The sequence below is a fragment of the Stegodyphus dumicola genome, chromosome 2 (genome assembly GCF_044657685.1).
Source record: "Stegodyphus dumicola isolate Sdum_Otavi_A_Nest chromosome 2, ASM4465768v1".
Lineage (NCBI taxonomy): Eukaryota > Metazoa > Arthropoda > Arachnida > Araneae > Eresidae > Stegodyphus > Stegodyphus dumicola.
This window is the reverse complement of record NC_140769.1, coordinates 266,131,342-266,158,434: the sequence shown is the minus strand read 5'-3', so window position 1 is coordinate 266,158,434 and position 27,093 is coordinate 266,131,342. Positions and strand designations below refer to the sequence as shown.

Here is a 27,093-nt window from a genome sequence, read left to right as displayed (position 1 = left end):
AATTTCTTCCCAGATGCCAAATATTAGGGAAATAACCTGTCGAAGAAAGAAGAGTACCAGTACAAATATTCTGATCGATAAGTAATGCAAAGACTTAATGTGATCTCGTCACATGCATCTACTATTAAGCTATTTTTTATAATCTATTAATAATAAATATTTTAAATTAATTTAACATTGAATTTTCTGTACATGAAAGATCTAAATAAAACTCCATAATAATTACGTCCGGTTTCATTAAAAATGTTGTCAGAATCACTCAGAGGCTTATTAGAGCATGGGGTTTCAATTTCTTTTGTCCCATCAACCCCATTAAACATTCGCAGATCATTCTTCCTTTTTTTTCGAAAACTCAAAAACTGAAAACATATATTTAGGTGAATTTAGATGATTTTTTAAAGTGTTTTATAAAATAAACAACAAAAAGTGTAAAAAATGTCTGCAAATACCAAAACTTAATAATTTTCTAGTCTCATAAACTAAAACTAAATACTCAAAAGTTAAATAAAAGGCTGACTGCATTCCTCCCCTCAAGAAACTATGAAATTCCACGCTAAGGGAAATTCCCCTCTGCTTAAAAACCTCTGCAGTAGATTATTCAAGAAATATAATCTTTTCTTTTTATTAGTCCAAAGGGATTTGAATCCCGAAGGACTATTAGTTTCGTTTTGGCATTTTGCGTCGGACTCATAAATGTCGGTTCACTTTTCAAACTGTTGCCACAAAATGTTAGAGTCCTGCATTATATTTGAAGAAATTAAGTAATGAAAAATCTGCATAAATGTATGTATATTTCTCGTATTGTGATAAAACAACGGTACATAGAGTCATCGAATTTTGAATAACGTAATCCTCCAACGAATATGAGCATGTGGAAGACCCAATTTGAAATTTGAAATTTGTTTTATGATCGATTTCCTATTTTTTAAAACTTTGACGAATTTTTGATTAACAAACTCAAGGATTTCAAAGCGAGCAATGGCAACGCTGTGCAGAAAAAGCATTTTTATCTCCAGCGCGTGAGTCTCTGTATCGGAAATTCTAAAGATATGCTCGTTTTAAAACTATTTTGCGATATTGCTGTTGCACTGGATCTTATGGTTTAAGTGCGAGGAACATGATATTTAATAAAGAAAGGTAACACACAAAATGTTAAAAAACGCCCCTTTGGACGTAATTTAAAATCTGAAACATTTCAGATTTTGTTTTTTTTTTAATTTAATTTAGGTTTTTAAATTCTTTGAAATTTTGTTGAAATTTCTTTGAACATTTGTTTCAGCTAAACAATTTATAAAAGATAAAACGCTTCAAAAAATCCCGCCCCAGTTCTTTGTTTTATTTTTATTTCTTATACTTGAGACTGTTATTCAACAAAAGCAGCTGTTCTTTTCCGGGATATGAACACGCGCTCTCGAATAAGAAATTCTTATGACAAATCAGACATTTTTATCCTCTCACCGAATGTTTGCCATTCGAAAACATGTTATGCGCAGACGATCATAAAAAAAAATCTCAAACAGCCGAGTTTTTCTTTGTTCTTAGCCCTTTTCAATATCTGAAGCATATGCATCCATAAGACCATTTTCTTTTAAGATTAAAATAACGTTATACTTTTCAATTGAATCCAGACATTTTATTAATTTATATCTTTTATTTATATGCATGAATGATTTGCACAGATATAAAATAAACTTAAAATGATTAATTTTCGAATATATTTTTATTTTAAAGGTATATAAAAGTCTTTTAAAGATTAATTTATAAATTGTTATACATCTAATTCTCTTAAGACGATTGTGATTTAATATAATCTAACAATACGCCATTCTCTTTTTAAATGACTTAGTTTAATCAATCGCTATTCAGTCAGAACCACTTTTAAAATCCCAATTTAAATCCGCTTTTTCTTATCCAAGAGAGGAATTCTTAAAATTTATATTTATTAAAAAAATACCGTTTTTATGATCTTTATTTTAAAACTATATTCAGCTCTATAATGCAGTTACTAGAGAGGACGAGGTGGCCGAGTGGTTAAGGCGATGGACTGCTAATCCATTGGGCTCTGCCCGCGTGGGTTCGAATCCCATCCTCGTCGATGGTAGCTTGCTGAAGAGTATAAAATTTTTTTAGATGTTATAGAGGAGGTAAAAATACCATGACGTTTTTCATTGTCAGAGATTTGGCTACAGTCAGATCTTCTGCAGCAACCCACTCCTGAACTACCACTATACTACAACTGTCCAAAGGAGAAAAAACACAACTTTTTAAAGGTTTAAAAGTGGTTAAAAGCACCATGATTTTTTTTCATTCTCAGAGATTTACCCCGATGATCAGATCTTCTACAAAAAACCGACCCTAGATGACTGAACTGTAGTCAGGGACACTATAGCTACGCTTATGCTTTGTCCAAATAAGAGACACCAACAACCTTTTTAGATGTTACAGAAGAGGTAAAAATACCATGACTTTTTTCATTGTCAGAGATTTGGCTACGGTCAGATCTTCTACAACATCTCACTCCTAGATGCCTGAAGTGTAGTTAGGTTCACCTGAACTACCACTGTACTCTGTCCAAAGAAGAAAAACGCAACTTTTTTAAAGGTTAAAAAGTGGTTAAAAGCACCCTGATTTTTTTTCATTGTCAGAGATTTGCCCCGATGGTCAGATCTTCTGCAACAAACGGAACCTAGATGACTGAAGTGTAGTCTTGGACGTCCTACCTTCTTTATGAATGGTAATTTGATTTTTAGAATTTGACCTACGCTTGTGCTTTGTCCAAGAGAAACCAACAACCTTCTTCAGAGGTTACAGAAGGTGTCAAAATACCAAGATATGTTTTCGTTGTCAGAAATTTGGCTAGGTCAGATTTTCTGCAACAACCCGCCACGCCTGAAGTGTAGTCAGAATTACCTGCCGTATAAATATACTCTTCTCAAATCCAACAATCCGGCCTTAGATGCCTGAAGTATAGCTAGGGTCACCTGAAAGATGATTGTACTATGTCCAGAGAAGAAAACCCAACAACGTTTTTAGAGGTTACAGAGCGGGTAAAAATACTATGATTTGTTTTTATTGTCAGAAATTTGGCTACTGCCAGATCTTCTGCCACAGCCCGCCCCTAGATCCCTCAAGTATAGTCAGATTCACCTGACCTATACATATAATATTCTCAAAGAGAAAATCCAAAATGTTTCCACTGTAAGTTGGATCGAGTAGCATTATTGAAAAAAATAGGAATTTTACACCAAAATTCGCATCAAAAAGAAAGTTGAAAAGCTGCCTTGGAGACCAATGAAATTTGCTGACAATGATGCAAAGAATCGGAACATCCCAATACTTGACGAAAAATGCACCCAATACTTGACGAAAGGTGCAGTGTTGGCTCCCAACATGCACAGACTTCTACGCCGAAATTCAGGAGTTTCAATTTTAATGTGGATGGAAGATTAAATAACTTCTTCACAGATTGCCGCTAAAAGCAAGAAGATTAAAACCACTGAGGAAAAGACTTTCTTTGTACTTAGTGTCGTTGACAAGATAACTGTAGGAGAACTTTAAGTTTTTACTCCTTTATGAGGCAATACTCCTTTGGGCATTCTGGAACTTTTTCTTTCCATCATCTCAAATTTCCCACTAGGAATTTATTTGGCAAAATTTCTACGTGTAGTGTTTAAGAAGAATTATTTCACTAAGTCGGACAAGTTGCATTTTCGTGGTATTCTTGACGAAATACTTAGGCATAAGTATTATCTATAGCAAAAGGTATTTTACTTTTGCAATAAGATTTTCTAAATGCTTCAGGCAATCACAATGATTTAATTTCAGACCTTATTGGTATGAAATAGTCTACCATCAGAATATGAAAAAAGGAAATGGCGTACCCACAGAATATAAAATCAAAATAGACATATCATATTCCTTTATAGATTTGTAATTTTGAAGGTGTCCGCCGATAACATCGCGGCAAAAACATCGCGGACGAAAACGTCGCGGAGAAAACAATGCAAGGCGAAAACGTCGTGCAACAAAACATCGCGGGAGAAAACATCGCATAGAGAAAACATCGCAATTCTAAAACATCGTGGTACAAAATATCGTCGTCGAAAATAAAGCGGTTCAAAAACTTCGCAGTTTAAAAACATCGTCGTCGAAAATATCGAGGTAAAAAATAAAGTATCTACAAATCATCGCATGACGATAACATCGCAGACATGCTTTTTTCAGTTTTTTTTAGATTATACTTTTCATGAAAAATTACCAGTAAAAACTTTTAAAAAATAATTTATTAATGACCTTTGTTAGTTAACTATGTCGGTTTAAAATTCTGTTAAGTGCTATAAGTTGCAATTATTTTCAATGCTTAAGTTGCCTACTTACTTTACCAGCAAAAATGTATTAGTTAGTAAAAAATATGAAAGTAAAAATTATTCTTCTTTCCATCTTGCGCTCACAAATCATTACAGGGATATCCATTTACAATTATTAAAGCCCGAAAAAAAGCATGTCTACGATGTTATCGTCATGCGATGATTTGTAGATACTTTATTTTTTACCACGAAGTTTTCGACGACGATGTTTTTAAAATGCGAAATTTTTGAACCGCTTTATTTTCGACGACGATATTTTGTACCACGATGATTTCTCTTTGCGATGTTTTCTCCCACGATGTTTCGTAGCACGACGTTTTTGCCTTGCGTTGTTTTCTCCGCGACGTATTCGTCCGCGATTTTTTTGCCGCGATGTTTTCGGCTGTAACCATTTTTGAATTAGGTCTATATTTCTATTGTTCATGAATGGTAATTTGATTTTTATATATATTCGCAATGAGTGGCACGAGTGAGACATTTATCTCATATAAAGAAATGACAATGCAAAATTATAGATAATATTCTGATTATTGATATGATACGATGAAGCATATTTAAATATGTAGCTGTGCGTGACAATTGTCCGTGTAGACAGATCACGTTAACTGCATTTGAATTTAATTTATTACATTTTAATTTTACCTTCTGTTAATTTAAACTCTCCGAAAGAGCGGAGCTCATATGTAACGCAGCGACGTTCTGCTCATTTAAACGTTAAATAGGTTAGGTTAGGTTATTCAATTATGTCAAAGCCTCGAGGGCTATCTGCCTAAGGGGAGGGATGCCTTCGTGGAGGACTTTCTAAGGGGAAACTGGCTCGTATACACGTTACACATGGGGAAAACCACGAAAACACCCATGCAGCCAGCCCGTTCGGGGGATTCGAACCTCGAACCGAACTACCAGTGTTCAGCGATTTTACCGCTCGGCCGCTGGTGGGCCCTAAACGTTAAATAAGAACATCTGATGTTAACACTATATGACTTCATTTTACGACCTGTTAAATTATACACATTTCTACTGCTTTTCGTTCAAATTTATTTTCTCGAATTACTCTAACTTAATAATCCGATCTCTCGGCACAAGTTGAAAATGACATAAAAAATTGCAGACTTTTAGAATACGAAAACAGACTATTTGTTAAATTCAAATTTTAGATTATACATTCAGCTCAATTTGTGTGCTATAGAAGGTGATCTTTGTTTAATTTTATTTTTTCATAACGTGTATAAAAAGTTTCTAAGTATAAATATAGAAAGCGGAAGATCTCATTAAAACGTTAGATTCCGTTATTTATAAAAGATTTATTTTTTTTAATTTGGGATAGGCAGAATACGAATATTTTCATCATTTAAAACACTTCTGTAACTGGAAGCACATAACTGCGACCAACGATTGCGAAAATAATGGTAGATAAAGACTTTTATGCTGGGCAAGGACGTAGATGACTTTAAGGACAGGTAAAGCGTATAGAAGTAACGAAAAAAATCCGTTTTGTGTCCATCTTAAAGCCATTTTACAATCCGTTTCGCAAATGGCGTTCTTTATTCACTTATAAAGCGGTCATGCAAAAAATCGTGCAAAGTGATTCAGGAGCGGTCAAAATGAATATTTCCGTTGAAATATGATACCCGAAATTTTTCGCGATTACAGCACTTCCTTTACTTTGTACAAGGAAGCAAAAATATCATTTTCTCCTTATTCTGATTTAGTCAGTTGTTCCCGACTAAAGTGGTCATTCACTTCCCAGGACATTGACATAAACTTCAGCAAAATCCTACAAGTGTATAACTTAGAGATTTGTGTAGTGTTTAAAATCTGATTTCACGACTCTGCGATTTATAATAATTTTTATAAATTTTTAAGGTAAAGTGTAAGTTTAAAATAATTGAAACTACGTAAGATATATTAAATTATGTTCATACAATTCATCTGAAAACGATTTATCTTTATTCGAGCCATACTGCTGAAAACTGTAACTTATGTTTTGCGTGAGCTTTACTCCTGTTTTTTACATAACATGTATGCACAGTATTTGTAACATAATTTTTTTTGTAGGATGATTTGGAGGATCCTGGCTACCGTTAAAATACTGGGTGACCCGAAAGTCTATGAACGTTTGAGAATTTAGTAATTCACTGTTTAATATAGGTAGAGAGGTAAAAACTGACTCACATGCTTGAAATGGGGTATTATTGAAAGCAAAAAAAAGTCCTGAAAAGCCAGCAGATGGAGCTTCATATGAAAACGAAAAATCGATAATTAGCATAACAATTCATTTTTATCAAAGATTATATTGTTCATAACAAATGTGTAACATTTCGGCCGTCATTCATCAACAATACCCATAGTCGACGGACAATGTTGTGTACGGCACTGTACAATATATCTGTTGGTATGGTGAGAAATTGCCTTCGGATGTTATCTTTTAGTATTCCTGATGAGGTTGAATGATAGAGGTAGACTTACGATTTCAGGTAACCCCATAGTCACACGGACTGAGATCTGGGGACCTTAGAGGCCAAGCATGACGGAAGTGGCGGTTCAGCAGGCGGTCTTCCTTAACTCTTTGAAAACCGAAGTCTTCGCTAATCTGTACGCATAAAATGCCGAACCGTCCGAAAAGGTTTTCGAGAGTCACAGTAATTTCCTCCCCTCGCCATCCATTAACGCACAAAAAACAGTGAAGATTTTAAATGTCATCCTGTCTTTTTCCTAACAAATAAAGATAAGAAACCACAAATAAATCCTTTCAGGACAAGCTAACTGCAATAAACTGATACAATGCATTTGGGGAAACTGCCCCTGCTACTGCATACCTTAGGGGAGAGAAGAAAACAACATTGGAATTTCGGCCGTTTCGGGCGGTTGTGGTCGTTTGAATGAAAGGCCATCTGGAGCGTTATGGTCTTCAAAGATTTAAATGATGTGTGCAAGAGTTCTTTCACAATATGGTGTAAGAGTATAAGGTGAAGCGGCATCCCTGCGTAAAAGCTATACCTTCCCGCGGGTGTTTATCAGCCAAACTAGAGGTGATGCTGTAAGGATCCTAAGTTTTACTAACGTTTATTTTATTTTAAATCTTTACTATCACTTCTTATTTTCTACTTCCAGCCAGAGTTAAAAGCTTTAATTTATTTATGCAAACTTGTCTTGCTAACGCCAAGTACTTAAGTTGTGGCTTTTTGCCAAGCAAGAGAGAAGAAGGAGTTTTTAGAAGCAAGCCAATTGCCATAGTAGTTTTACTCGGTTGCTGGTTGCCTTCAAGGCCAGAGGTTTAATCCTCTTGATAATTTTAAACGTATCGTAGTTTTAGCAGCTCTCTGTACTAAATACGGATTTTTGTTAAATAACGGCCAATCTTGAAGTTAGGCACTTGTATATTAATCCAAAGTTAGTTTTAGTTAGAGTTTTTTAGTTAGTATTTTTATATTCTTACTTTCAGACCAGTCCTGATAATGCGCTTCTGTAACATATCAGCGTACCACGCACCCATCAGGCTGAATATCAGAACAGAAAATGGTTGGATCACGATTGATTTGATAAATCCACATCATACCGTGACCAACACCCGGAAGCGAGTATAGAGAAGTGACAAAATCCTGAAGCAACTGATTCCCCCTCTCACTACAGTTCATTTCATGCACGATTGAGCCATATATTGCCCTTTTTTGCATTTATTTTTATTTTTATCATTTTATTTTGTTTTGTTTATTTATCTTTGCTTTCAATAAATCTCCATGCCATTTCAAATATGTTTGTCAATATTTACCTCTATACCTAATTATTCCGTTAGTTAGTGAATTTTCAAATGTTAAAGGAATTTTGGGTATTATTTCATGTACTAAATATAAAAATTGGTGATTTTACGAAAGGATTACAAATTAAAGACTGTGTGAAAAAAAGTTCTTAATTTTTTTTTCCATACATTTGAAACTGAACATATTATCTTGAAACACGAATGCTTATTTTCAAATCAAACTACACCTCCTTGTCGGTTATTGTGGGTAAATAATACAGATTTTAGGTGACTTTTAATGACAATATTTGAATAGAATAAGTAAAATTTAGAAAACCTTAATTCTAAACCTATGACTTTTTACAACCTATTGGATTATCATTTCTCTATGACAACATCTCAGTTCTCTAAAGTAAACAAACCTCCCTACTGAACCACTGATCACATCAATCAAGAAAAGCAGTCTAATCTAGATATTGGTCCAGTCTTCCATAGATCTCTTATTTCTCTCTGTAAGAATCTCACAGATATTCATTTGCAAATTCATTGGCCTTCGAAACCAGCAGATGAAATGGAACTTGGATGAATATTCCTCGATCACTAGCTAGATGGAGCAGCTTAACAATGCAATGCATTCACCTACTAAAATAAACAATTCTCTTCATAAGACAGGAAGGCAGTGACAGAACTTTTATTATCAGCGAACATATTGTAGCAATACACAGACCTTAGGGACCTCTCGGATACAATAAAAGACCTAATTTTTCCCTTGAGAAAACTTCATGTACATAGCATAGCAACCATCCATTGTCTTGAGAAGAACCAACTCGCAGAACTCGATTCATGGGCACATGTTATCAGCATTGCATCTGTATCTTCTCTTCAACCTGATGAAATACGAAAACGACCACATAAATCAGCGTCGGGTAACAATAGTGCTGTTTTGATGCTTCCAGCGCCTAGCAACAGATAAATTTAATAGGAAGCAATCAGCAGTAACAATCTAGAAGCCTTCTTCTTCCTAGTCGACGATTAGTTGTATATATAAGCCATGCCGTCTGCGTTTTAATATATCTTGTACTTCTTCTAGTATGTGAGAGTAGATGTGATTCACTTGATCGCTGTTCAATGGCTGGTTTCTACTAGCGTGTTATAATTTAGTAATCAATAACTCACCCTGTCATTGAAGGCTCCTTATTTGCTTTCTAATCCTTATATACACAGCGAAGATGACTTTAAAAGCATAACTTCACTAATCACCATTTATAAGGCCAAAATTCAAATATATGCTTACTTTTCAGCCGGCAAAAAGCACGAAACTAAAAACAATACAGCAAATCTGAAATAACAATAAATATTTTGTATTACTATTTTCTCTAGAATAAGTTTTCTCTATTATGTGTACAGTACAATTGTTCATCAGTGTGGTAAGTACTACAAAATATTCATTCATATGCATATACATAAGTACACTTCGAATGCAGGCAAGTTCATATATAGGATATTCCAGGAAGATGACACCATTAAACTGTCAAGTGACTTATCATAGGCTCATGATTATACTGTAAGAAAGGAATCAAATGAACTTGCAGTAGATTTAAGATAGTGACGCTACTGCTCACGTGACATTCTTCAGTTAAAGTACTGAATTGTCCTTTTTATATGTGCTTCGATACAGTGGCAATAAATTATAAGTCTGAACAATGCTTTCGTGAACGATTCCATAAATTATTTTTTTAATCTTGAATAAGTCTAAAAAGGATCCTAATGCCATTACAATTATCCGATGTATCACTAATCTTTCTGAAGGATCTTATAATAAAATTGCCGGAAAGGGAAACGTATAAGGTTTCGAACACAAAATTAAGCTGCAATATTCAGCATAGGATACAAATTGCATCAGGGAAGCATTGACACAGAAACAAGAGTTTCAAATTCTCATCTGGTTAATGCTAAATCTAAACATACTATTTGTATTTGCTAAATAATAACCCTTGAAGCAGGCAGTTTGGTTATTGTTCTCATTGGGCGAATGTGATTTAAATTCTATAATTTGAATAAAAAATAGTTTAGTACGATAGATTGAGGTCAATAATTTACTAGATTCGTTGTGATCCAGCGACACAATGTATTGTTGTTGTTACGAAACGCTCGAAAATCTCTAATATATGTCGCTTCTTGCGCAGGAACTCATTTTGCGAATCGTGTTAACCTAAGTTGTCGCGTGATTCATCGGCAGTCCTTTTTTGTTATTGTTATTACTGTGTTACTATTAGGAAGTTTTTTGTTATTGCTGTTACTGCTGTGCTATTGCCATTTTCACCTTTGTGCCGTTGTTGCTTGTGTGATCCGTTAGTAATTTTTGGTTGTTGTAGTTGCGTCATTCATTTACAATCTTTTTGGTGTGTTCATTGGTTGCTGTTGTTTTTTTATGATCTATGATTTTTTATGATTATTATTATTGGGTACTTTTCCGTTTGGCCGGCGCAAGCGATAAAATCGCCGAAAATGGTAGAACTGATGCCAAAGCGAACATCTTCGCTGATAACCATTCACGGCACTTTTTCAAAACAAGTCGCTGAAATTTATTATCAGATTTACCTTTTTTTTTTTCAGTATTGGCATACAGTTACATAGAATTTTTTTAATTATAATATTGAAATAATTCTTGCATTTAAACTCGTATTCCATACTGAGATTTAACTTGAAATTAATGTAGATAATTCCTGAGAGAATCAGATTTTTGTAGCGTATTTTACGTGAGATGAGATCGTTTGGGATCACGTGATATTAACCTGCGAATCAAGAGGTTATACCATGAAAGCATAGTAAATCTTTAATTTAACGTCTTTAAATTCTTAAATTAACGTCTTTTACAAATATATCAAAAATGGATGAAAAACCAATGAAAATTTGGGATTTGCCCAGGACAGAGGAAGAAACCGTCAGATTCTTTCAAGGAAAGGCGTTTTGCCTAACATTGCTATTTGTGAAAATAATCATGAAATGAAATTACATTTCGGAGACGAAATTCAATGGCGTTGCAACCTTTCAACTTGCCGCAGTAAAAGAAGTATACGGAAAGGCACATGGTTTGAATCATCAAGATTGAGTTTCTTGAAGTGTTTAAGATTCATTTATGGTTGGAGTGAAGAATTAACTTCAGTTAAATGGTGTGAAAAGCAGTTGGAAATCAGTCACGGAACAGTTGTGGATTGGAATAACTACATGCGAGAGGTTTGTGTGGATTCTTTACTCAAACGTCAACAACGCAAAATAGGAGGCCCTGGTATGATCGTTGAAGTGGATGAAAGTATGTTCACGAAGCGCAAAAACAACGCGGGGCGGATTTTACCACATCAGTGGATCTTTGGTGGAGTTTGTCGTGAAACAAACGAATGTTTCCTTGTGATGGTGCCAAACCGATTCATGAGTATTATATTAGAGGCAATAAATGAAAACATCGAAAAAGGAACTACAATATATTCCGGTTCATGGAAATCATATTGCACTGAAAAACTGGAAGAGGAAAGTTTCGAACATTTCAAAGTGAACCATAAATACAATTTTGTAGATCCGGAAACTGGAACGCACACGCAAAAAATTGAAAGACAAGCGCAAAATGGCGGAATAAGAAACACAGAGGAACTGTTCGGCATCATCTGGAAAGTTACCTCGTCGAATTTATGTGGCGAAAGGACACAAAAGACCCATTTGAAAAAATTCTAAACGATATTAAAATATTTATGCCTCCCAAAATAAAAAAAAATGTTTAAAATTCTTAGAATTAACATTTCTTAACATTTTTTTTTATGTGTATACTGTGTGTTGTCGCCAATAAGGTCTGCTTGGCGAGATTTGCGCCGGAGAAAGGGAAATGGCGAGGTTTGCGCCGGCGAAACGGAAAAGTACCTATTATTGTTGTTGTGCGAGCCATTGGCAAACTTTTATTATTGTTTTTGTTGTTTGATCCATTAACAGATAATTTAGTTATTGCTGTATGATGCATTGGCAATCTTTTCTGTTGTTGTTGATGGTTATGCGATCCATTATCAATAATTTTTTGTTATTGTTTTCATTGTGATATGTTGGAGCGATTTATTGCTGTCGTTTTACGATCCATTGGCAGTCTTTTTCTGTTGTTGTTGTGTGACGTATTGGCTGTATTGTTTGTTTTTGTTTTATGATGCACATTCCCAGTCGTTTCTGTCGTTGTTGTTGTTGCTATTGTGATTCACTGGCATTGTTGTTGTTGTGAGATCCATTGACAGCTTTTTGTTGTTCTTGTTGTTGTGTAAAATGTATTGGCATTGTTTGTTGTTGCTTCTGTGGGATCAAATAGTAATCTTTCTTGTATCTGATCTTATGGTAAACCACTAGCAGTTTATTGCTGCTTTGTGATCTATTGGCGGGATTTTTGGCTGCTGTTGTTGTGGTAACCCACTGCATTTTTTGTTGTTTGATGTTCTCGCAACTTATCTCATTGGTCTGACAGGTGACAGGTGACGGAGGACGGGGACGCCTGAAGTTTAACAGAGGTTAACAGGCATATGTCCCGCATCATCCCCTGGAGTTTATTTAATAATTATAAGTGTGGATACATGGCCATACAGGGGCAACTGTTCAACATCTGGCATTTGAAGTACATTTGAATTAACATAAGGCATGGTATATAAAAAAAAACAATAGGTTATAACAAAAGAAGAAAATTAAACATCTAAAAATGGTGTTCAATTTGCTTCTGCTCCCTATGCAGTCAGAGATTAGATGGTAGAGCATTAGAGTGCATATGTCAGTGCAAGTAATGCATATAAGCCCTATTACTCTGGTTGACAGAGGTCCTGGCCATATGCTGCAATGGTGGTTATTACTTTGCAGATTTTATTTATGGCCACTCTGTTTTTGGCTAGGAACTTGTGAAATGCTGAGATATTGGCTGGTATCGGGAAGTGGAACTGTTCCGTGAGTGGGCACTGAAAGATATAATGGTCCGGTGACCCCTCACCCCCGCAAACACAGCGATCCGTGGTTGAGATGGTGCGGCGGTAGAAGTAATCCGGGAAGGGACCATGACCAGTAATGAAGTTGGTAAGGGGAGCAATTGCCATAAGGCACTCCGTGGTTACTTTTGGCAAGAAGCTATGCGCTCTCCTTCCCTTGTCGCCCTGATCCCATTCTCTTTGCCACCACTGGATAGCGGCATTTCGCAGTTGACTTTTGAGGAAAGATGGTGGTGCTGATACTGATATCGGTCTGGCATTTTGGTTCGAAGCAGCCTCCTTAGCGAGTTCATCCGCTGTCTCATTACCCATGTTACCTGCATGGGCTTTAATCCATACTAGGTCAACACGTGCGTGCCGATTATCTTTTAGGATATGCTGCAGTCGTATGATCAGCGGGGAGGCGTGACTATGTTTGTCAAGAGCAAGCAGTGTCGACATATTGTCTGTATAAAGCTGCACATGTGGGATGTTGTTGAGCGCCACGTATTCAATGGCAGCTGTTATGGCAACTACTTCTGCTTGAAAAATGCTATTATTTGGATTCAGGTGCCCTTTCCAATGGTGAGCAGCATGGCCTTGCCTGTAGTATATAAAGGCACTACCTACACCCTCAGCAGTTTTCGAGCCATTTGTGTAGAACGCGTGCATATTAGGGTTTCCTTCTGGTTGACGTCGTGACGGTTTGAGGATAGTGTGAATGCCAAGTCCCTTGTGTGCTGGGTGGGTGTGGAGAGGAGTACATTTGCAGGGCTATGTAAGGTGCCTGCAAAGGTTGCGTCTTTCTGTAGATGTATTACTTTAGTATATGAGGCCTCTAGCTCCGCTTGGATATGAAGTGGCATGATGCCTGCCAAGGTGAGTGCTGCATAAGTTGCAGTGGTGCGGTAGGCTCTGCATAAACCTAGGGCGAATGGGCGCTGTAGTGATAGGAGTTGCTTAACCTTGCGTGCGGTCATGGGTTGTGCCCATATAGCTGCCGCCTTCTCAGCTACAGTTTTGTAAAGTACCTTTTGAATGTGGGGACTCCGTCCCCAGTTCTGGCCTTGGAATTGTCGTGATCTCCTGGCAATTGCAGATGTTTTAATCTTTTGTGCCTGGATATGCGGAAGCCAAGTCAGACCTGGGTCCCATATTAACCCAAGGTGTCTTAAAGTTTTTACGACCTTAATATTCCGGCCTTGTAGTTTGATACATGGGCTACGTGTTGGATTTGTACCCTTTCTTGGAAAGATGATAGCAGTGGACTTTGTGGTGGATATTTGGAGTTTTAGCTCTTCGCAGAGGTTGGCAAAGATAGTGCATGAGTCACTGCCATGGGCTTCAAGCTCAGCGCGTGTCATTGGTCTGACAGTAGCATCAGGTCAATTCCGCGAGTTTTATTGTTGCGAAAAACACAATTTTCACAACAATTCAAAACAACACGGCAGGAGTTGGGCCTGCCGCTGGCTTAGGCCTTGAGTACTTTAAGGGTGACAGTACGAATTCACCAGTTTGTCCCAGTGTTGAAGGTGAATCTCTCGACAGACAGACCTGAGGGTCTCTCATCCCCTTCTCCTTCCACTTGCCTCTCGACCAAGGACCAAGGCGTTTGGATTACGGAGTACCTTTGCAATTAATTGCAATTACCTCCACATCATCATTCATAAAATTGAAATAATTAAGAGAAGCAGTCGCTAAAGTAAAGTAAAGAGCAGTTATGCTAAAGTCAAAAGCCGCTTAGCTTGCCTCTCGAGAAGGCTTTCACTTAATGGTATTTTAAGGGCCTTCATTCTGCAAAAAATACTATACACTTCATACATGCTTTCTCCAGGATTCAAATACAGACCCAAGCACTTGGCTTCTGTACCACCATCCCAAGAGAGTAACTGAAACCCATCTTTTTTAAATAATCTGTGCCAACCGATAAATTTAAAAGAATAAATATAAAATTCCATAGAGGTTCATAAAGGCTTGGTACAATTAGTTTTACTAAAAAGTTCATATTTTTTTCATTGTTAATTTTTCTTTTCTTGCACAGTATAGACAACCGAAAGAGCAAATATTTATTTGCCACATAATCAGGGGACATAAAATAGCTAAATGAAATCTCCCAACTGAATCATAAATTTATTTCCAAGTAAAGTGTCCTTTTAAAAAAAGTAAAAGAAATGTAATTTATTATTTTAGCGTGATTTAATAAATCGTATAAAAACTCAGAATTCTCTAATAATTTATAATAAACATACACATGTATAAAAATGTGACAAATAAGTTTCTCAAATTGCATTTTATTTTATTCTTTTTACGAAGAGTTCAACAGCTTGTACTTCTTTCGTTTTTTTTTTTTTTTTTTTTGGATTCGAATCAAATTTTCTCCCCTCACCTGTTGCTACTTTTTGTACCTGAGCATCCTCTTCCAACAAATCCTATTTTTTTTTTCTTTCTTTCGTTAGATGAGCCTTTCTGGTACTTTGCCAAAAGTTCCTTCAGCGATCTTGCTGTTCCCATGTGAATTTCTCTCCCTGATTTTTTCCTTTTTTGTTCTTTTTTTACGAGGAAGCTTATTCCTTTCAGCAGCAAATACTAATATTATCTCTTTTTTCTTTTAATGTTTAGTCTTAGCGGCATTACTTACATCATTTTTTAAACACTCTCTTTTTCTCATTTCTGCAGAACACAAATTCTTAAAACAGCCATAAGACATTTTTGATAATTTATTTACAACTAAAGGATTTGCTTATTTTGGAAATAAATATTTCTTGTGCGTTACAGAATTAGAAAGTGATTCAGTAGCAGCAAAGATACCAGAATTGTTTTAGATAAAGGCTGGAAAGGAATGTTTATTCAAAGCAAACTGACATTGTTGGCAATGGTTCAAGAATTTGTCATTTGTATTAGGACTTCCGAAACATCAATATTGAAGTAATTCAGTTCATATCACAGTATCGTTTCGATGCTGAACATGATCGACAAGTTCTGAATTTTTAATATTTTTGTCAGATAAAATTTACTTAAAAGAATAAAAAAAAAAAGAATGTCAAATAAAATTTTCTTTAAAGCTGGAAATGATTCTGACTCATATTTTATTTTATAACTAAATACGGAACTCGTGGAGAAAAATGGGATAATAATAACATCAAGATTATTATTATATTCATTATATACATTAACAAAGCATTAGTATCTCATTACGCAATTTATGGATTAAAATTATCCATGAAATGCATTATAATAAATCAAATAACCTGCTGAAGAAAATTTTATCTATAGCTTTTGAAGAAGCCACATTTTCTGTGAGGATGGAATTTCATTTATATGCTACAGTTCAAAGTAGAGAAGTAAAATAAATATTTTTTAAAATATATTAAAAAAATTTTTTAATTAAAATTTCATTTTTAAAAAATGAAATGTGGCACTGTAAACCAGTATGTGGTACCAGTATGTAAATAAGTTAGGAGTATTTTTAAATCGAAATTTTTTGAAAGTTTTAGAGAGAGCGATTTCGGCAGCCAGGTTGGATGTAGTACTTTTCTGTCGCTTAGTTCTGCTACATTAATTATACGGCACTGGCCATTCTGCTAGTCGAAATACAATGTGTCCACAAAGTCCCTAAACAACATTTGATAGCTTGTTATTTGGGATTGGTATAATTTATACCTTTGGTACTGGTCGCACTTTCACGAGCAAGGTTCAAAGATTTTGGGACAGATGATACAGGTTGCACAACCTCAACATGATATAAAATTACTTCCATTTGACGATCTTCCAACTGTAGGCAAATGTAAATAATCGATGTATCGAGATTAACACCGGCTGTTAATTGTTTAATGAAGAAAAGTAGTCCTTGTTATGAGGCGTCCTACACGAAACATTCTAAATTGGGCTGTCTCGCTTCGGCTACCTTCTGACATGAGGATTTTCGGGTTCTCAAATTCTCACATTATGTGTGCATTAAACCTAAACGTATTGCTCGAAAAATGTTTTGAAGTAATAACACTATAAAAGCTTGCAGTACTCCCTCTTATAGGCTGCTCACAAAAATAAGGTAAATTTGTTCACAATCTTTGTGGCCACTCTACAAAACGCAGACTCAACAAAACTAAGCTAATTTTTAGTGAGGCTGTTTATATTGTATTTTCCAGGATCTAAGTAATTTAAATTATAAGTTTTACTTACTGGTAGTTGGTATCTTACCTCTCTGGGTCAACCTCGGCGTAGTTGATGGTCAGCAAAGTTCCCCGGGCGGGGAGTGGCTAACGAGTCCGCCACCAAGCTTGGGCGGCTTCCTAACGTGGGGGCATGAACAGTTTCGTGATCATAAACATCACACTCACAGAGCAGTGTTTGGTTGGCAGGAGGTACTCTGTACTAGCTGACGATGCTCGTAATGAGATCAACTTGTTGGGACACGTAGACGTGAGTGTTACAGACTGATGATTGGGCCACTGAGGCCTTACGAGAGGATATTTTCAAACCTATGTCAGTAATCTTGCAAGTAGCGAAGATTTAATTTGTAAGTACAAGTCTTGCTTTGTTCAGTTTGAAGCTTAAGCCTTCTTAGGAGACTGTACTGCAGTTTAACAGACCAAGCAATAATTCGTTTCTCAGTGTTTACCGAGCTGACGAAATTTTAGTTTATTTACAGAGAGTAACTCTATAGGGTCATAACAGGTGTCTACTCATACGGTCATGTTTTTTGCAGGATATTTAAGCCATATTAACAGACTTTGAAATTATGAAACAGAAAAATAAGCTGTGCTTTCGTCGAGCTGGGAAACTAGTGCTCATGATGTGTTACATTAGATGGCCATCATGTTCAGTGTTAAAAATGGAAAATGTATTCCGGTAATATCTTGAAGTTTTAATGTTAACAGCGCAGTTCTGTCGCTCGCATTTATATTTATTAACGCATAAAAAACTTTATAAACATCTCTGTATTTAGGGCTTCGTTTATTGAGTTAATTATCACATCATCAAAACATCGAAAATTGTTGGCAGTTAATCAAAATCGTAAAAACAACCTTATATTTAGCGTAGGTATAATGAAACACTCAATCGATTTCGAGGACAGCTAAAGGTCCCTCCTCATCAGCAGAAATACCTAGAAAGAAGAAAATAAAGGAGAAGGAGTTACAGAAACACGTGGTCCTTATCAGAACTGCACGTGGTTATAACTAGATTTTTAATCACAGTTGCACTGGCCGCCTACTTTTACTGAGCCAGACTATCTGATCGAGCATGAAAAATTAGCGAAGTTAAAATAGGGAGCGAGGGGCAAATGCACCTTACGCTCAAAATCTGAACTTCAAATAATGGAAAGCAACTACTGAACGGATTTTTATACCCTCTGGTAGTACCAAACGCGAGGAGGTAACGCCATCTATCGGCAAAAATAACTGAATTAAGATAGTAGAACTTTAAACCATTAGGAAGGACTGGATTGGACTTCAAATCATTAACTAAACCTGCTAAATCTTTGTGAATGTGAAAAGCCTCAAGAAAATCCAATTCACCTATGGAAGAAGCCTTTTGGATAATTTTTGCAGATCCAAAATCAAAATTATGGTTAAAAGTCCAACTATGATACGCTATTGAAGACTTGATAATTTCGCCTTTTCTGACATAAGATTCATGTTCCTTGATACGAAACTTCAACGCTCTTTTCGTTTAGCCGATATATCTTAAACCACACTGACACGATATACTATAAATTCCCCAAGAATTCAAGACAGAAACGCAATCTTTTAGAATCGAAGGGTGAATTTTATTAATAGGGGAGAAACCGACTTGAAAATTGAATTTCTGGAGAATTCTTTTAACTTCGCTAATTTTTCATGCTCGATCAGATAGCCTGGCTCAGTAAAAGTAGGCGGCCAGTGCAACTCTGATTAAAAATCTAGTTATAACCATGTGCAGTTCTGATAAGGACCACGTGTTTCTGTGACTCCTTCTCCTTTATTTTCTCCTTTCTAGGTATTTCTTTCTCTTGATGAGGAGGGACCTTTAGCTGCCCTCGAAATCGATTGAGGGTTTCATTATACCTACGCTAAATACAAGGTTGTTTTTACGATTTTGATTGTCACATTAGCGTGTTTCTCTTCTAGTCTTGTTGGCAGTTCTTGAATTAAAACTTAAGTAAACTTAACTTGCTAAAAGCGATGTTAAGTACTCGCTAGAACATCCCCAAAATGTATTGCAGAGTAGCAATTAATTTTGTAACTGCTTTTTTATGTTAATTTCCATTTCCTTTCGCTACCAGAATGCAAATTTCTAGCACGCGCGATATTGATAGAAATGAGATAGAAAGTAGGAAGTATTTAAGGGGGCTTATACACCTTAAACCCCTTATGATCTTCGAATATGTGACTGTTGCAAGAATTGGAATATTTTATTTATTTTAAAAGGAATTATTTCCAACTTTTTACAGCTGATTACATGATATACCTGCTTTGGAAACTAGTAACCAGAAAGTTTGCGTTGCCACAAATATTTTTGTAATTTAATCCAATTTGTGACAAAATATTTCGTCACGTTTCCATCTTGCGCGCATGATATTTTAAAAATGACTAATGGTACATACTTGAAATTGGATGGAATTCTTTGCATGGACACTATTGTCTAACTGAACCAAAAATCTGATGAATATTTTAATATTGAAAAATTTTATGGACGAAAACATTACAGATTTTTTTAATAAAATACATTTTATAAACTCAACTCAAAATAAAATAAAAATTTAACATGAAATTTTTAGAATTTTAGGTTCACAATCGTTTCCAAATGTTAAAAAAGCTATATATTAAATATGGAATTAAATTATGCAACACAATGTTTTAAACTGTGCGCGCAAGGTGGAAACATGACGAAACATTTTGCCACAAAGCGGATTAAATTATAAAAATATTTGTGGCAACACAAACTTTCTGATTACTATTTCAGGAAGCCGCTATATTATGTATTCAGCTGTAAAAAGTTGGAAGTAATTGCTTTTAAAATAAATAAGTTATCTCAATTCTTGCAACAGTCACATATTCGAAGATCTTATGGGTTTTAAGGTGTATGAGTCCCCTTAAAGGAAAGTTTTGGAGAGTGAAATCAGAGGGTGTTCTGCATGCTTGAAAGTTACGTTGCTAGCTTCGATTCTCTAGCGATTAGAATTCTGCGGTATTGTGTTAATTATTCTTGTCAGAGCTGGCTTTTAGGAGGTCAGAGCTGGCTTGTGTGAAACCGTTAGGTATACTTAATCGTCATCAATTTTAAGTTAATCTGTTACTTTTGGAGTACAACCAAAATTGTTGGCTTCTGTAAGCCCGAGTTGGTGCCATCTGTTAAAATTTATTTCAGTTAAAAAAAGGGTTTTATACACCCTTCGCTTTATTTTGCAGTACTTTAAAAGACTTAGTGATAATTCACTAAACATTCTTTCAACGTCGCGTAAAATTTTCGATAGCAAAGAACAGTCGACGTTATATTATTGAGACCTGTAAATGCATTTAATGAGTTAAAACGTCATTGTAACTATTCTTTTCTTCAAAATTTTAAAAACGAAATTATAACGACACAATGACCTAAGGTTTCCAAGTCGAGGACTATGAAAAACTCTTTACATCTTCACCCGTTGTAAATCCTGAAATCTTCAAGATCTGTACGCTTTTGCACCAGAATCAGCTACGAGACCTCTAATTTCTTACATTATATGGCGTAGAGTAAAAAAAAGCACTAATAAAAAGATAAGAAAACAATTAAAGAATATATATAATAACATACTTACTTACACGAAGAAAGCGGAAAAAACAATTTACTTACCTAAAAAAAAAAGAAAAAAAACACATGTAGTTGCTTTGGCGTAATAATTAAAACAAATTCTTAATAACTAAAATTATGTCATTTTCCTTTCATAACAAACACATTCGAATCCAAATGCATTAATTTTGCGATTTTAATGCATTACATTCTTAAAGGAGGCGCAACCAAGATTTCATTTAATGTTTCATTTTCCTGTCCATTGTTGGAAACTAAAGTAATTATAGGATGCTAAAATGAAGCCCATAAATTAACACAAATTTGTTCCCTTTTATCTTTTCAAAGTGAGCTCTGTGAGACATCGCTAGTAAATTATGTCCTAAACGAATGAAAATGCGAATTATTACATTGAATCTCTCTTTCGAAAATAACTTCATGGAAAGATATTAGGGTATTTTAATAAATTAAGTTTTCAGAACAACGTAATATTTATTTATGAGAACCATTTCCTTCTTTAATCCCGTTCAACATGCAGTTCCTCCTCTTAGTGGTGTCCCATATTTTCATAACCAAAAATTCATTTTACTAATTCATTCATTTTACTGAATTTTATTCTCATACATTCGAACATATACGTGGTACAGTCAAAAGTCGTTAATTCGGACACCCATAATCCGGAATGATCTATAATCCGGACCTCAAAGCTAAAAACTTTCTGCGCATGCGCCGCGTTTTCACATGCGCATAGGCGTTTACGCGCGCGCGTAAGACCTTTTACGACTGCGCATATGCGTGTGCGCAAGCGCAGAAAACGTTTTCGCGTGCGCGTTTTATGTATAACGGACGGTATACGCTAAAATTATCTAATTATCTATTTCATTTAATGTTGATGATTGCGTTGTTCCTTAAGCTTCGAATTGGATCCGGCTTATTATTTTTTGCAGACTGTAAGAGCAATTTTATAAAAGTAAACTTGAACTTTCGATTATGTCAAATAGAATTTCCGATTCTGGAGCTCCCAAAGGATCGTACAAAACGAAAGTATGTTTCGATGTCCATCAAACAAAAAGTGGAATTGCTGCAAAAATTAGATAAAGACATGAAGAATGTGACAGAGAGGTTAGTGAAAACGAAAAAATTTCGATTTACAAGTTAGTCGGTATTCGCGGCACAGCAATTAACGGGACTTGAACAGCGGAACTTTGTAACTGAACAAGAAATTATGTCTGCTTATAGAATTAAAGAGAAAGTATTATCACATAAAACGAAGCAACTTAAACAACTTACTTTGAAAGTAAGTTGTTACTTTGGAAGAAATGTTTAATAAAGTAAACAAATAAATATTAAGCTTTTGTTTTGTAAATTTTGATACCCTTTAGATTATAATTGTTCTTTATTTCATAAATTACGGTTTCATATTTTTAATTTTAGAATTTCTGCATGCCATCTTACGAGATTTAAACTGATGATCTATAATCAGGAAAAATCGATAATCCGGAATCGCCGAATTCCCGACGAGTCCGGATTAACGAATTTTGACTGTATTGTGAATCTAATTAGTCATTTTCAATTATTTTGTCTAAATATATACTCAAGTATTATATCATGTTATACTACACACACACATACAAAAAAAAAAAAAAAAAAAAAAATATCTATTGTCAGGAAAGATGCCTAGTCGCTCCCCTCAAAAAACAATTACTAATGATATTTTCTGAAATTTATTAAAATGCCTCTATTTTTCGCTTCTGTAACCACTTACAGTATATTAGAAAAGTTCTTAATTCAATTTAGGATCAAAGTTTCATATTTGGCATCTATCTTTCCACAAGAGCGTTAGTTAGATCTGTTAAGGATGACAGTCAGTTTTCTCTGCCTCTGTTACAACACACGTGACTAGAATTCGAAAATAAACGGAAACTTTTGCGTCAGAAAGAACTATAAACTAATGCATTCTCTTCATATAATAACATCACATGAAATTAGGAAAGAAACAACCTTGTGTTTGGTGTAGATTTTAGTCAAGACTTTGTAGATTTCGAAAGAAAACATTTACACGTCCTTCTTCATCAAAATCAAAAAAATCTGCAACAAAGGGAAACCCACGGTTGTATTTATACCCAACAAAAGGAGTAAACTATAAATGAGTCGCCCAGACGGTATAAGGGTTAAGGGAGCCTACTACGGGACTGAAGGACACGGATTCGAATCCCGGCGAAGACATGGATGTTTCTAAATGTGTAGTGTCGGCGCGGCATTGGGGCACTCTAAATATGCGACGAGCAGAAAGTCCTCTCGTGTGGATTTGTGGGACAGAAGAGACTTCCGGCGTTAGGAGGGTTAATAAAGGCTTTAGGAGGTCGAAAAAAGGCAAAATAGTGCCCGCCGTTTGACAAAAAAAAAAATCTGATGTGTACACCACATGACTTCCTTGTACGGAATATTAAATTCTACGCATTTTTTCTTGTATTTCATTTAAACTTATTGGATTGACTTGAATCTACTTCGCCGACAGCGCATAAACCACAATAGAATAAATGAATTCTTTAAAATTCACTCTAGTATTTCTTTACCATACTCTGGCGCTAGATTCACTTAACAGTATTATATTTCGTTCATATCATAACTCAGAAAGCACAAAAATTATATCATTTAAAGAATTATCTAATCGTTGCCAAATGTTCTATTCAAATACTAATATAAAGCTAGAACGATATATAAAAAAAGAAATTAAGCAAGTAAAACAAAAAGAAACAGTTTTCCACAGACGATTGAATATTTCTCATTCAATTAATTCAGTTCTCACTTCGCGAGAAGAGAAAAATACATAAAAACTCAAAATATATGTATTAAAAATTACAAAGTAAATCTTAAACACTTATTTCCTCGAAAAAATTCCAGAAAGGATTGAGCATGATTTAATTTTCAATAATAAATGAAGGCATTATCTTTGTTGTTGGGAAGCTAAGTTTCTCTAGATTGGCATCAAATCCACTAGTCTGTTGTTTCAAATGTAAACAAGCAATGGCCGCCACCAAAAAAATTATTAGGCTTAACGACACTTAACTTTAAAATTGTTGATAATTCTAAAATTATTGCATACAGATTTACTAAAGGTATAAAAACCGTAACCGGAAGATAAAAAACAACATAATTCAATCATTTTTAAAGCAAAAAATGTACAATTTGCAAACATATAAGAGTAAAGAAACTGAGATCACTGAGCCGGGTAACAGAGTGGATATATATATAAATATGTTTATATACGTTTGGTGCGGCCGATTGCAACCAAAATACGAGGTGCACATCTACATGTTATAGCAGTTCTATATGCAAAATTTCAACGTTCTGAGGCTACTCGTTTTTGAGTTATGCGAGATGCGTACGTACGTCCGTACGCATCTCGCATAACTGTACGAACGTACATACGTTCGTACAGACGGCACGAAACATTCTCTTCAGAATTCATTTTAAAGCAGTTTTATAATTTTTTTGGAGGAAACGAGTCTTTTATTCTGTCCTTACGTACAGACATCACGCAAAAATATCGTTAAATTGCATTCGATTGCGGTCAAAATGGATATTTTCGTTGAAATATGCTGCCTGAAACATTTCGCGATTACAATACTTCCTTTTTCCTTCGTACAAGGAAGTAAAAAATTTTCATAGTTGCATTGAAGTTAATATATTTCCAATCACAGTAGCTATTGTAGAAACGTGCTGCAAAAAACGAAAAAAATGCTAATACTTAAGAAAAGAAACTAGGAAGAAGAAGTAGTCATCCCAGAATCTCAGAATTACTACTTTTGAATGAGATTCAACTCAGACTTAAAAACCCTGCCTTGCGAAAAAGCCGCTATTACACCAGTAGTTTATCTGGAGAGAAGAGTGAAGACTATAAAACGTGGATAAATGACGACGTAGAAAAGGTAAATGAATCTGACAAGTCTAAATTTAGTGTCCGTGCCTCCAGTAGTAGTTGTATAAGGCATTTCATCCGCCTTCTTGGCATGCCTTCGTGGTGTGGTGGTCTGCACGCTGGGCGCGTCTTCCAGAGGTCCGTGGTTCGATTCCCGGCGAAGGCGTTGCTCATCTTTCATGCTTCCAAATAACCTAATGCCTCTACAGTTGCGTCATGAAATATAGGATATATATTATGCTGATTTCATTACATTCGTATATATCCATTACATTCACTCGTCCTAATTATTTGAGACAGCGTTTCGGATGTAGACATAGACTGGCTTTATTTTCTGGATCTTACAGGGAAAGCTGAGGGATTCATAAACGTCTTGTAGAACTTTTACCATGTTTCGTCAAAGACATGTTTAGCAACCACAGGATATCATTTTCAGCGTAATGGAGCATCTTATTGAGCCCAAAATAACATGCAGCTTTACACACAATATTTCCAACATGTATAATACTCGTACACTCTGCCAAAAAAAAGGGGAGAATTATATAACTCCTATTCTACTGGACTGGTTGACGAATTCAACTTGCCTGTTTCACATTTCGAAAGCGGGACTTAGCATATATAATATATTTGTATTCAGCATTGTTCAAACACGCGCATTTTGGCATAAATTCGGACATTTTATAAAAAGAGAAAAAAACATTTTTTTCCATGTTTCGATTTTACGACTCAAATTATTCCAAAGTTTGTAAAAACTGAGCGAATAGTTTTAAAAACGAAATCTTCCAAAATTTTAGCTTCTCATTGTTAATTGAAGTTGGTACATGTTTATTAATATTTCGTTTTTTACTTCCTTGTACGAAGTAAAAAGGAAGTATTGTAATCGCGAAAAGTTTCAGTCAGAATATTTCAACGGAAATATCCATTTTGACCGCATTCGAATGCAATTTAACGATGTTTTTGCGGGATATCTGTACATAAAAAAAGAATAAAATACTCTTTTCCTCCAATAAAATTATAAAACTGCTTTAAAATGAATTCTGAAGAGAATTTTTCGTGGCGTCTGTATGAACGTATGTGCGTACGTAAGTATCTCGCATAACTCAAACACGAGTAGCCTCAGAACGTTAAATTTTCTATGTAGGACTACTATAACTTGTAGATGTGCACCTCGTGTTTTGGTTGCAATCGGCCGCGCCAAACGTATATAAATATATTTATATATATATCCACTCTGTTACCCGGCTCAGTGATCGCAGTTTCTTTACTCTTATATGTTTGTAAATGGTACATATTTTTGCTTTAAAAATGATTGAATTACGTTATTCTTATCTTCCGGTTAAGAGTTTTATACCTTTAGTAAATCTGTATGCAATATTTTTAGAATTATCAACAATTTTAAAGTTGTCTAAGTGCCGCTAAGCCTAATAATGTTTTTGATGGCGGCCATTGCTTCTTTACATTTGAAACAGCAGAGTAGTGGTTTTGTTGCCAATCTAGAGAAACTTAGCTTCGCAACAACTAAGATAACGCCTTCATTTATTATTGCGAATTAAATCATGCTTAATCCTTTCTGGAATTTTTTCGAGGAAATGAATTTTTAAGATTTACTTCGTAATTTTTAATATAGATATTTTGAGTTTTTATGTATTTTATGCCTTCTGGCGAAATGAGAACTGAATTAATTGAATGAGAAATACTCCATCGTCTGTGAAAAACTGTTTCTTTCTTTCTTTTTTTTTTTTTTTTGCTTAATTTCTTTTTTATATATCATTCTAGCTTGATATTAGTATTTGAATAGAACATGTGGCAACGATAAGATAATTCTTTAAATGATATGAATTTTGTGCTTTCTGAGTTACAATATGAACGAAATATAATACTGTTAAGTGAATCTAGCCGCAGAGTGTCACTATGATAAACAAATAGAGTGAAGTTTAGAGAATGCATTTATTCTATTGTGGTTTATGCGCTGTCGGCGAAGTAGATTTAATTCAATCCAGTAAGTTTAAGAGAAATGCAAGAAAAAATGCATATAATTTAATATTCCATACAAGGAAGTCATGTGGTGTACACATCAGATTTTTTTGTTTAAACTTACCTGATTCTTTCTATCAAGAAATGAAATTCAGGTTCGATCCGTATAAAATTTGCAAATATTATCTGATTTGTTTTTTAAATTCGTATTTTTAGTAATTTTTATAAATTTTTCGAAAACTTTTCTGAATTACAACCTATCAAATGTTTACCATTACCTTTAAAATAGATGTATTTCTATACATGACTGAACCAATTTGAGTTTACTATTCAAAATTTCAAAATATATGCATTAATTTACATATTTTC

General features: G+C 34.9%; 1 non-coding gene across 1 annotated transcript; it reads left to right on the top strand.

Moving 5' to 3' along the window:
• The first annotated feature begins 2,013 nt into the window (after positions 1-2,013).
• On the top strand, positions 2,014-2,095 carry TRNAS-GCU (transfer RNA serine (anticodon GCU)). The gene has a single exon. It is a non-coding gene; the product is annotated as a tRNA-Ser (tRNA).
• The last annotated feature ends 24,998 nt before the right edge of the window (positions 2,096-27,093 follow it).